The sequence below is a fragment of the Filicampus tigris genome, chromosome 8 (genome assembly GCF_054856515.1).
Source record: "Filicampus tigris isolate MCC_2025a chromosome 8, RoL_Ftig_1.0, whole genome shotgun sequence".
NCBI lineage: Eukaryota > Metazoa > Chordata > Actinopteri > Syngnathiformes > Syngnathidae > Filicampus > Filicampus tigris.
Genome location: NC_141224.1, coordinates 27,353,044 through 27,365,735, shown reverse-complemented (window position 1 = coordinate 27,365,735; position 12,692 = coordinate 27,353,044). Strand labels below are relative to the sequence as shown.

Below are 12,692 nucleotides of genomic sequence, written 5' to 3'. Positions count from 1 at the left end.
AAACAAAAAAAAATAGTGAGAGTTTTGTTCACCTTCTTCAAGCCATTTCGCTCTGGATCTGAGGGTTTAAAGCACCCTTTGCTTTAAACATAAAACATAATTCATCTAACTTCAACTGTAAATAATTTAACTTCACTTTATCCTCCTCTGTTACTCACTTTTTTTTTGGAGCAACTGGGATATTCCAGCCACAATATTAACTTCTTCAGCTCATCTCAAGTTGGCTTGAAGGCAACCAAATTTCCTTAAATACTTGGCAATCTCATATTTAAGTAATTCCCAATTAAGGCTGTATTGTTTTTCTAATTTCGCTTTGGTCCAATGATAAGATATCAATGTAGTTATCTCATTTTTGACATCTCCATTTGATAAAAGCGAACAGTTGAGTTTCCAGTAGGTTGACCGTAAGTTAGTGTTATAAGAGAAGGTCAGATTCAATTTAAGTAGTATAGCTTTATGGTCTGTAAGAGGAGTAGGTAAAATATCAACTTGAACATTAGCTCCGTCAAAACTCTCAGAAATTAGCCACCGTGCTGCCATACCCGCTGACTCAGGGGCATACGTCGAAGACGTCACACGCACAGTCCCAATTCTGCAATTTTTGCACTCTTGTAACCTGCGCCCTCGAACACTGCGTGCATTTCGACTACGTCTGTACACTTCAGTGAAGACTGTCGGGTGCAAGTGTAGGTATTGGGATTACCATGCATTCTAATTGATAGCTAAATCGGCTAAAAAAACACTTGTTGCAGAACCTAACCCTCTTTTCATAATATTACAAACTATATTACTATACATATACTATACATTACATATTATATTATTGTTATTATATTACAGTTGTTACGAAAACCTGATGCACTGCAGAAAAAAACGAGAGCAGAGTCGGAAAAGCGCAAAAAAATAATCTACAACAGTTTACTTGCATCTCAGACTAAACATTTTGCACATATTTGTTGTCCAGTGTATTTTTAGAAAACTACTGCTTTTGCTTTGAAAAAAATTCCTTCAGTCACGTCACTCCCGGAAGTTTTTGTTTCCCTCGCCTGCCTGCTCTGTTAAGATTCCACTGTGACCTCATTGTTCTCTTGATAAATGCGTGTCTTTTATCAATAATACATGACATTACCATCGTGGACAGCAGACCTCTGACCGAGGACAGCGTTTTGACACGGTTAGTAAGTCGTGTGCTGAAAACAAATGGTTGTCTTTGCCAAATGCTGCAGATAGCCAAGACGTAAGCATCTGGCTAGCACGGCTGCTACGATTTCAAACTAACGCCCCGTTGCCATTACATGATTTGTCGATTCCCTGTCATTGCACAATACTTCTAGTTTTAAAACGGACACATTCCTTCCGAATGTAAAGTCAATACATTTTGCTTAACCTCTAGCGTGAGCAGCATTTTTTTACATTAGCTTTTAAAATCATGGATTCATTTATTGTTTTTTTCGTACCGAAGATGCAAGCTATTCATCGCCCCTGTTTAATCGACTTTGTAAGAATGTGTGCAAAATTAAAAAGGTTAATTGATAAACATGAAAACAAAGTTATATTAGACGATTCCAATTATGTACCAATTATGTATACGTAAATGGTTATTTTGCTGATTTGCCGTGAACCGCGCGAGAACGGTGATATATATATATATATATATATATATATATATATATATATATATATATATACACACACACACACACACACACACACACACACACACACACACACATATATACTTTATACGACTTAATTTTTCTTCTTTTGGTAGCCAGTAGAATGCTCGCCCCTTCTTTTGCTCCTTGTCTGCTATTGTCATGGTGTAGAATTTACTCCAATTAGTGACAAGTTTTATATGGCCTTGTTTGTACCCGGCATAGGGCATTGGAGGATGCGTGACGCCAACGACAGGGGTTCCATCGTGTTTTGCGCGTTTTTTTACTTTTTACAGCTGTGGCGACCCCTGAGGGGAAAATCCGAAAAGATAGCAACATACTATTTTCATCTGAGAAAGTATTGTAGGCGCAAGAGAGCATTAGGCCTACGTGTGCTGATTTGGTCAAGTGTAATTTGTTATATCGGTGCAATACTATTAAAATATATTTTTTATTCATCGAAGTGATTGGAAAAAAGCACTATTGGTTAATAAAAAGTATAGTGTGTGAACCTTTTGATTTGTTGGCTATTCTCATTCTATTTGTTAAAATTTATGAAATGCATAAATATGCGTGCTGATCTTTTTGTCAATGTTAACAAAACAGTTGAGTTCCACAGTTAGTGTAGGGAGCCTATATTTGATGGTTAACCCGGGGCCAATGAGTAGGTAAAGGCGACCCTGTATACAAGCACAAGTGAGCAACAAACTAACTGATCTAGAAACAACAATTTGAACCTCAACGTAACAATGCTGAGACACGTTTTCAGGCCACTGAGACCCGACTCAGGGAGGTTGAGGCTCAGCTCATTAATTCCGTTCCCTCTGTGCCGCCATCTGACAGCATCGACCTGGAAAACAAAGTTGCAAAATTGACACAGGACCTCACCGTGTGCATGCAAACTGCCCGTGGCATGTGTCATTTGCTCTGACCTGCACTGTGAGCTGTAAGGTCTTCTATAGACAGGTGTGTGCCTTTCCTAATTCATTTCCTAATTCGCTAACCATTAAAGTACCTTCTACGCATGCGTGAGATGTAATAACCCTCCATACCATCGGCGGCGGTACTCACTATTCTTTATTGTTTGAAAAATCTTTTGGCCGGGAGCGGATTATAAAAACTGAAACAATGCATTCATCTATACTTTTCATTCACGATGAACTCACGCGAAGTAAACCCTCACATTCTTGACACATCGTGAAATACTTACTACATTGTCAACCCTCACTCTTGTACGAAGATTAAGGCAGCAAAGTCGCGCTTACTTTTAATCCGCATTTGTCACTTCCCGTTCGTGCTCTGTGCGTGGGTTCGCTAATCTAACAGCCAATCAGAGTGACCAAATGTCACGATGCCGATTCAACATGCTGAAACGTCAGCCCACCAGAAACTTCCTGACGACGTCCGATGTTACAACGGTGTTCGCTACACCAATCAGATGGCGCAATCAGACGCCTCAATGCTTACTGACGTCAAATTAGTGTACCTAGGCCTTAAAGTGTAAGTCAACCCAAACATATTTTTTTCAAGAATATGTTCCCAGCAGGCCCACTAGTTGAAACACAGCATTCTGTTTAATTTTGCGTTTGTGGAATATGAGTTAAGCAGCAAAATGCACTCGTATTTAGCCATCTCTGGGGGCGGCCATTTTGTCTTCTGTCGACTGAAAATGACATCACGCCGGCTCACAACTACCAATCACGGCTGACCTCTTTTCGACTCTTTTCGATATGCGACCTGGCCGTTCAGACCGTAGTCGCATTGCAAAAAAGCGTATACGTATCTGATTTAGGACCACATACGAAAGTGACCACGGTCGAATTTGAAAAAAAGTCAGAATTGAGCCGTTCAGACTGTCAAAAAAAATCAAATACAGTTCACATATGGGCAAAAAAAATCACATCTGGGTCGCATTTGCCTGCGGTGTGAACCTAGCCTATCACAGGTGGCAAACTTCAGTCCTTGGGGGCTGCTGTCCTGCCTGTTTTCCATCTCTCCCTGTGGCAACATAAGTGTTTCAAATAATCAGCTCATCAGCAAGTTCTGCAGGGGCCTGATCCCGATCCCGATCATTTGAATCAGGTGTATAGCAGGAGGAAACCTCTAAAACATGCATGCGGCCCCCGAAGACTGGAATTTGACACCCCTGATAGTTGAAGACTGTAATGAGGCATGAAACACAAACATAATACACATTTGCACAAATCTTGTCAAGTTATTCTCAAAACACATACACATGATTAGGGCTGGGCCAATAATTTGATATCGATATGTATCGCGATTGACACATAATCGATACCAATAGAAAATGCCTTTGATAAAACGTTCGATAGAAAAAAAGAAAAACAAATCCGATCGCAGCATGGTGCGTGATGTAGGCAGCACGCTTCTGCCTCCAAACATGAAGAAGAAGCGTTTAAACCAAAGAAGAAGCAGCTTTTAAACCAACGAGGAAGAAGCTGTTAACTCAATGGAGCATGCTCGCGGGCCGGCGGCCATGCGCTACGCTCGCGGGCCCGGCGGCCGTGCGCTATGCTCGCATCCAGCGAGCAGGCGCCGTAACTTTGCTCAAATAAATGACTACTCGACTCAGTACAACTCTTACAATTAAATTATATTATGCATGATAACCCTATTAAAAACCTGTGGATGGATCCATGATGTACAAGTAGAGGAGTTCTTGTCTTTGACATGCTAGCAGTAGTTGGCCTTATCCGACACCGGCATCGCACTCAAGGTAAAATCAAGCAAGTAAATATGAATGGACTATGGCAATAATGAGTCCGCTAAAAATATAAAGTATAACTAAGACGGTTGGTCAACAATAATGCATGCACTGCAAGAGAGTATTCGTTCACTTACATTGGATGAACATTGAATGAAGGCTAATATATGTGTCAACAACTGCTTTGGGGTAGACCTAGACCTAATGCAAATAAGCATTTACAATGCACTGATGGATGACAAACTGCACATTGCACTACATAGCGATGTACAAAAAACAGTTAACTGTTATTTAAAGAAAAGGTAAAACAAAATCAATAATTATCAATATTGACTGATATGAAATACTGAGATTGTGACAGTTTTTCAAACATTTCTTAGCCCTTCTAAGCACATTATCTTTAAAATTGAGTTTATTTAATCTTTTTATCGACCAGTTTATATCACTGTTTCATTGTTACATTGACCTCTTATTAAAGGTTAAGTATTATGTAAAAATAACCCAAATGTATTTTTCTTCGGGTCATTATTTTCAATAGTTGAAAAAAATTCAATATATATCGATATCGACCAATATGTAACACTTATATCGTGATGTACTTTTCAGTCATATCGCCCAGCACTACACATGATGTTACATATTTGTGTGAAGGCGAAGGCCTTCAAACATATGTTATTCCTATAAGTTATTATTATTGTGTGAAGACGAAGGCCTTCACACATGTTATTCCAATAGTTTATTGTGTGAAGCGAAGGCCTTCACACATATGTTATTCCTATTCTTTCTTATTATTATTATTACGCCTTATTCCTCCCACTTTTTTGGTGTGCGTCTCCTTCCACATTTTTCTCCAGGTTCACTTCATTCAAGTTTCAAAACATTCAGAATATTCATGCCTTCTGGGGTAGTATTTTTTCTTGTTTCACATATTTTCAAATTTTTCACAATTTCAAAAAATTTACGGTTTCCCCAAAATTTCCCGTTTTTCACCAAAAAAAAACCCCTTTAATTTCCAATGGCACATTCAACATTTCACATTTATACCTTTCCAATTTCAAATTCACAAGATTCAACTCATTCAACTCACAGTGATAAAGCTTTTCACACACCCAAAATTCCTACTTCCCACACATTGAACTTATTCACCCGTACCAAAACCCACAAAATTCCACCATTCATTCTTATTGCCATATTCAACAATTCACATTTACAACATTCAAATTTGAAATTCACAACATTCATCTCATTCAACTCATATTGGTCAAGCTTTAAAACACACCCCAAATTCCTATTTCCCACACATTCAACTCATTCACCCTTAAAAAAAACAACAAAAATTCCACTATTAACCATTAATTTCCATTGGCACATTCAACTTTTTACACTTACACCATTCCAATTTCCACACATTCAACTCATTCCAACTTAAAAACCCACAATTTCATCATTCATTTCAGTGGACCAGTGTTATTGCCCCTTGGTCTCCACAGTGCGGCGGCCATCTTGGACAGGGACGTTAGCTAGACTGGGGATACTCACCCCGAGGTCTCCCCGGTGCGGTAGCCATCTTGGACAGGGAGATTAGCTAGACTGGGGATACTCACCCCAAGGTCTCCCCGGTGCGGCGGCCATCTTGGACAGGGACATAAGCTAGACTGGGGATACTCACCCCAAGGTCTCCCCGGTGCGGCGGCCATCTTGGACAGGGACATTAGCCAGACTGGGGATACTCACCCCGAGGTCTCCCCTGTGCGGCGGCCATCTTGGACAGGGAAATTAGCTATACTGGGGATACTCATATGAGGTCTCCCCGGTGCAGCGGCCATCTTGGACAGGGACATTAGCTAGACTGGCGATACTCACCCCTAGGTCTCCCAGGTGCGGCGGCCATCTTGGACAGGGACATAAGCTAGACTGGGGATACTCACCCCGAGGTCTCCCCGGTGTGGCGGCAATGTTGGGCATGGACATTAGCTAGACGTGGGAAACTCACCCCAAGGTTCCCCGGTGCGGCAGCAATCTTGGAGAGGGACATTAGCTAGACTCTGGATGATCACCCCGAAGTCTCATCATTGCGGGGGCCATCTTGGACAGGGACATTAGCTAGACTTGGGATACTTTCCCTGAGGTCTCCATGATGAGGTGGCCATCTTGGACAGGGACATTAGCTTGACTGGGGATACTCATCCCCGAGGTCTTCCAAGTATGGCAGCCATCTTGGGCAGGGACATTAGCTAGACTGGGGATACTCTCCCCATGGTCGCCACAGTGTGGTGGCCATCTTGGGCAGGGACATTAGCTAGACTGGGGATATTCACCCCGAGGTCTCCCCAGTGCGGCGGCCATCTTGGGCAGGGACATTATTTAGACTTGGAATACTCACCCCGATGTCTCCCCAGTGCGGCAGCTATCTTGGGCAGGGATGTTAGCTAGACTGGGAATACTCACCCTGAGTTCTTGCCAGTGCGGCAGCCATCTTGGCCAGGGACATTAGCTAGACTGGGGATATTCGCCCCGAGGTCTCCCCAGTGTGGCGGCCATCTTGGCCAGGGACATTAGCTCGACTGGAGATGCTAGCCCCGAGGTCTCCCCGGTGCGGCAGCCATCTTGGAAAGGGACCTTAGCTAGACTGGGGATACTCACCCTGAGATCTCCCCGGTGCAGCGGCCATCTTAGACAGGAACATTAGCTAGACTGGGGATACTCACTCCGAGGTCTCCTCGGTGCGTGGGCCATCTTGGACAGGGCCATTAGCTAGACTGGGGATACAAACCCGAATTCTCCCCGGTGCGGCGGCCATTTTGGACAGGGACATTAGCAAGACTGGTGTTATTCACCCTGATGTCTCCCCAGTACAACGGCCATCTTGGGCAGGAATATTAGCTACACCCATGATTCTCGCCCCAGTAAAGCGGCCATCTTGGGCATGGACATTAGCTAGGCTGGGCATACTCACCACGAGGTCTCCCCAGTGCGGCGGCCATCTTGGACATGCATATTATTTAGACTGGGGGTACTCGCCCCGAGGTCTCCCCGGTGCAGCGGCCATCTTGGGAGGGGACATTAGCTAGACTGGGGATACTCACCCCAAGGTCTCCCCAGTGCGGCGGCCATCTTGTGCAGGGACGTTAGCTTGACTGGGGATACTCACCCCGAGGTCTCCCCAGTGCGGTGGCCATCTTGGTCAGGGACATTAGCTAGACTGGGGAAACTCACCCCGAGTTCTCCCCAGTGCGGCAGGCCATCTTGGGCAGGGACATTAGCTCGACTGGAGATACTCACCCCAAGGTCTCCCCGGTGCGGTGGCCATCTTGGTCAGGGACATTAGCTAGACTGGGGATACTCACCCTGAGGTCCCCCCAGTGCGCCGGGCATCCTGGGCAGGGACGTTAATTAGACTAGAGATACTCGTCCCTAGGTCCCTCAGGTGCGGCAGCCATCTTGGACAGGGACATTAGCAAGACTGGGGATACTCCGATGTCTCCCCATTGCGGTGACCATCTTGGACATGTATATTATTTAGACTGGGTATATTTACCCCGAGGTCTCCCAAGTGCGGCGGCCATCTTTGACAGGGACATTTGCTGGACTGGGGATACTCACCCCGAGGTCTCCCCAGTGCGGCAGGCCATCTTGGGCAGGGACATTAGCTCAACTGGAGATACTCACCCCAAGGTCTCCCCGGTGCGGTGGCCATCTCTGGCAGGGACATTAGCTAGACTTGGGATCCTCACCCCGGGGTATCCGCAGTGCGGCGGCCATCTTGGGCAGGGACATTAGCTTGACTGGGGATACTCACCCCGAGGTCTCCCCAGTGCGGCAGCCATCTTGGGCAGGGACGTTAGCTAGACTGAGGATACTCCCCCTGAGGTCTCCCCGGTGCGGCGGCCATCTTGGACGGGGACCTTAGCTGGACTGGGGATACTCACCCCGAGGTCTTCCTGGTGCGGCGGCCATCTTGGACAGGGACCTTTGCAAGACTGGGGTTACTCAACCCGATGTCTCCCTAGTACAACGGCCATCTTGTGCAGGGATACTAGCTACACCCATGATTCTCGCCCCTCTGCCAGCCCCAGTAAGGCTGCCATCTTGGGCATGGACATTAGCTAGACTGGGGATACTCACCACGAGGTCTCCCCAGTGCGGTGGCCATCTTGTACGTGCATATTATTTAGACTATGGATACCCATCCCGAGGTCTCCCTAGTGCGGCGGCCATCTTGGGCAGGGACATTAGCTAGCCTGGAGATACTCACCCCGAGGTCTCCCCCGTGCCGCGGCCATCTTGGGCAGGGACATTAGCTAGACTGGGGATATTCACCCTGAGGTCTCCCCAGTGCGGCGGCCATCTTGGGCAGCGACATTAGCTAGACTGGGGTTACTCACCCCAAGGTCTCCCCAGTGTGGTGGCCATCTTGTTCAGGGACATTAGCTAGACTGGGGATACTCACCCGTAGGTCTCCCCAGTGCGGTGGCCATGTTGGGCAGGGATATTAGCTAGACTGGGGATTCTCATCCTGAAGTCTCTTCAGTGCGGCGGCCATCTTGGACAGGCGGCCATCTTGGGCAGGGACATCAGCTAGATTGGGGATATTCGCCCCGTGGTTTTCCCAGTGCGGCGGCCATCTTGGGCAGCGACATTAGCTAGACTGGGGATACTCGCCCCGAGTTCTCCCCAGCGTGGCGGCCATCTTGGGCAGGGACATTAGCTAGACTAGGGATACTTACATCGATGTCTCCCCAGTGTGGTGGCCATCTTGTTCAGGGACATTAGCTAGACTGGGGATATTCACCCCGAGGTCTCCCTAGTGCGGCGGCCATCTTGGGCAGCGACATTAGCTAGACTGGGGATACTCGCCCCGAGTTCTCCCCAGCGTGGCGGCCATCTTGGACAGGGATATTAGCTAGACTGGGGATACTCACCCTGAGGTCTCCCCAGTGCGGCGACCATCTTGGGCAGGGACATTAGCTAGACTAGGGATACTTACATCGATGTCTCTCCAGCTCGGTGGCCATCTTGAGAGGGACATTAGCTAGACTGGGGATATTCATCCCGTGGTCGCCCGGTTGCGGCGGGCAACTTGGACAGGGACATTAGCTAGACTGGTGATACTCACCCTGAGGTCCCCCCAGTGCGGCGGGCATCTTGGGCAGGGACGTTAATTAGACTAGAGATACTCGCCCCTAGGTCCCTCAGGTGCGGCGGCCATCTTGGACAGGGACATTAGCTGGACTGGGGATACTCGAGGTCTCCCCAGTGCGGTGGCCATCTTGGACATGTATATTATCTAGACTGGGTATACTCACCCCGAGGTCTCCCCAGTGCGGCGGCCATCTTGGGCAGCGACATTAGCTAGACTGGGGTTACTCACCCCGAGGTCTCCCCAGTGTGGTGGCCATCTTGTTCAGGGACATTAGCTAGACTGGGGATACTCACCCGTTGGTCTCCCCAGTGCGGTGGCCATGTTGGGCAGTGATATTAGCTAGACTGGGGATTCTCACCCTGAAGTCTCCCCAGTGCGGCGGCCATCTTGGACAGGCGGCCATCTTGGGCAGGGACATTAGCTAGATTGGGGATATTCACCCCGTGGTTTTCCCAGTGTGGCGACCATCTTGGGCAGGGACATTAGCTAGACTGGAGATACTCACCCCGAGGTCTCCCCCGTGCCGCGGCCATCTTGGGCAGGGACATTAGCTAGACTGGGGATATTCACCCCGAGGTCCCCCCAGTGCGGCCGCCATCTTGGGCAGCAACATTAGCTAGACTGGGGCTACTCACCCCGAGGCCTCCCCAGTGTGGTGGCCATCTTGTTCAGGGAAATTAGATAGACTGGGGATACTCACCCGGAGGTCTCCCCAGTGCGGCGGCCATCTTGGGCAGGGACATTAGCTAGACTGGAGATACTCACCCCGAGGTCTCCCCCGTGCCGCGGCCATCTTGGGCAGGGACATTAGCTAGATTGGGGATATTCACCCCGTGGTTTTCCCAGTGTGGCGACCATCTTGTTCAGGGAAATTAGATAGACTGGGGATACTCGCCCCAAGTTCTCCTCAGCGCGGCGGCCATCTTGGACTGGGATATTAGCTAGACCGGGGATACTCACCCTGAGGTCTCTCCAGTGCGGCGACTATCTTGGGCAGGGACATTAGCTAGACTAGGGATACTTACATCGAGGTCTCCCCAGCTCGGCGGCCATCTTGAGAGGGACATTAGCTAGACTTGGGATATTCACCCCGTGGTTTTCCCAGTGTGGCGACCATCTTGTTCAAGGAAATTAGATCAATCAATCAATCAATCACATTTTATTTATATAGCACTTTTCATACATAAAAATGCAACTCAAAGTGCTTTAAAACATTCAAAGCAAAACATAGAATTATCTTCAATCAAGAGACTGGGGATACTCGCCCCGAGTTCTCCCCAGTGCGCTGGCCATCTTGGACCGGGATATTAGCTCGACCGGGGATACTCACCCTGAGGTCCCCCCAGTGCGGCGGGCATCTTGGGCAGGGACGTTAATTAGACTAGAGATACTCGCTCCTAGGTCCCTCAGGTGCGGCGGCCATCTTGGACAGGGACATTAGCTGGACTGGGGATACTCGAGGTCTCCCCAGTGCGGTGGCCATCTAGGACATGTATATTATTTAGACTGGGTATACTCACTCCAAGGTCTCCCCGGTGCGGTGGCCATCTTGGGCAGGGACATTAGCTAGACTTGGGATACTCACCCCGAGGTCTCCGCAGTGCGGTGGCCATCTTGGGCAGGGACACTAGCTTGACTGGGGATACTCACCCCGAGGTCTCCCCGGTGCGGCGGCCATATTGGGCAGGGACATTAGCTAGACTGGGGATATTCACCCTGAGGTCTCCGCAGTGCGGCAGCCATCTTGGGCAGAGACATTAGCTAGACTGGGGCTACTCACCCCGAGGTCTCCCCGGTGCCGCGGCCATCTTGGGCAGGGACATTAGCTAGACTGGGCATATTCACCCCGAGGGCTCCCCAGTGCGGCGGCCATCTTGGGCAGCGACATTAGCTAGACTTGGGATACTCACCCCGAGGTCTCCGCATTGCGGCAGCCATCTTGGGCAGAGACATTAGCTAGACTGGGGCTACTCACCCCAAGGTCTCCCCGGTGCGGTGGCCATCTTGGGCAGGGACATTAGCTAGACTTGGGATACTCACCCCGAGGTCTCCGCAGTGCGGCAGCCATCTTGGGCAGAGACATTAGCTAGACTGGGGCTACTCACCCCGAGGTCTCCCCGGTGCCGCGGCCATCTTGGGCAGGTACATTAGCTAGACTGGGCATATTCACCCCGAGGGCCCCCCAGTTGCGGCGGCCATCTTGGGCAGCGACATTAGCGAGACTGGGGCTACTCACCCCGAGGTCTCCCCAGTGCGTTGGCCATCTTGTTCAGGGACATTAGCTAGACTGGGGATACTCACCCGGAGGTGTCCTCAGTGCGGTGGCCATCTTGTTCAGGGACATTAGCTAGACTGGGGATACTCACCCGGAGGTCCAAAAAGTGCGGTGGCCATGTTGGGCAGGGACATTAGCTAGACTGGGGATTCTCACCCTGAAGTCTCCCCCGTGCGGCGGCCATCTTGGACAGGCGACCATCTTGGGCAGGGACATTAGCTAGATTGGGGATATTCACCCTGAGGTCTCCCCAGTGGGGCGACCATCTTGTTCAGGGAAATTAGATAGACTGGGGATACTCGCCCCGAGTTTTCCCCAGTGCGGCGGCCATCTTGGACAGGGATATTATTTAGACTGGGTATACTCACCCTGAGGTCTCCCCATCGCGGCGGGCATCTTGGGCAGGGACGTTAGTTAGACTAGAGATACTCGTCCCTAGGTCCCTCAGGTGCGGCGGCCATCTAGGACAGGGACATTAGCTAGACTGAGGATACTCCCCCAGAGGTCTCCCCCCCGGTGCGGCGGCCATCTTGGACAGGGACATTATCGAGACTGGGGATAAAACCCCGAGTTTTTCCCGGTGCGGAGGCCATCTTGGACAGGGACATTAGGAAGACTGGGGTTACTCACCCCGATGTCTCCCCAGTACAACGGCCATCTCGGGCAGGGATATTAGCTACACCCATGATTCTCGCCCCCCTGCCAGCCCCAGTAAGGCTGCCATCTTGGGTATGGACATTAGCTAGACTGGGGATATTCATCACGAGGTCTCCCCAGTGCGGAGGCCATCTTGGGCAGGGACATTACCTAGACTGTAGATACTCACCCCGAGGTCCCCCCTCTGCGGCGGCCATCTTGGGCAGCGACATTAGCTAGACTGGGGCTACTCACCCC

The 12,692-nt window shown here is 49.1% G+C and overlaps 1 protein-coding gene across 9 annotated transcripts in view; it reads left to right on the top strand.

The window, feature by feature from the left end:
* Positions 1 to 1,021: 1,021 nt before the first annotated feature.
* Positions 1,022 to 12,692, top strand: part of azi2 (5-azacytidine induced 2) — a 110,067-nt gene continuing 98,396 nt past the window's right edge. For all 9 annotated transcript variants that reach the window (XR_015087949.1, XM_086039002.1, XM_086039003.1 and 6 more), the window contains exon 1: positions 1,022 to 1,174. The gene's annotated coding sequence lies outside the window, so the exon portion shown is untranslated. The remainder of the gene's footprint in view (positions 1,175 to 12,692) is intronic.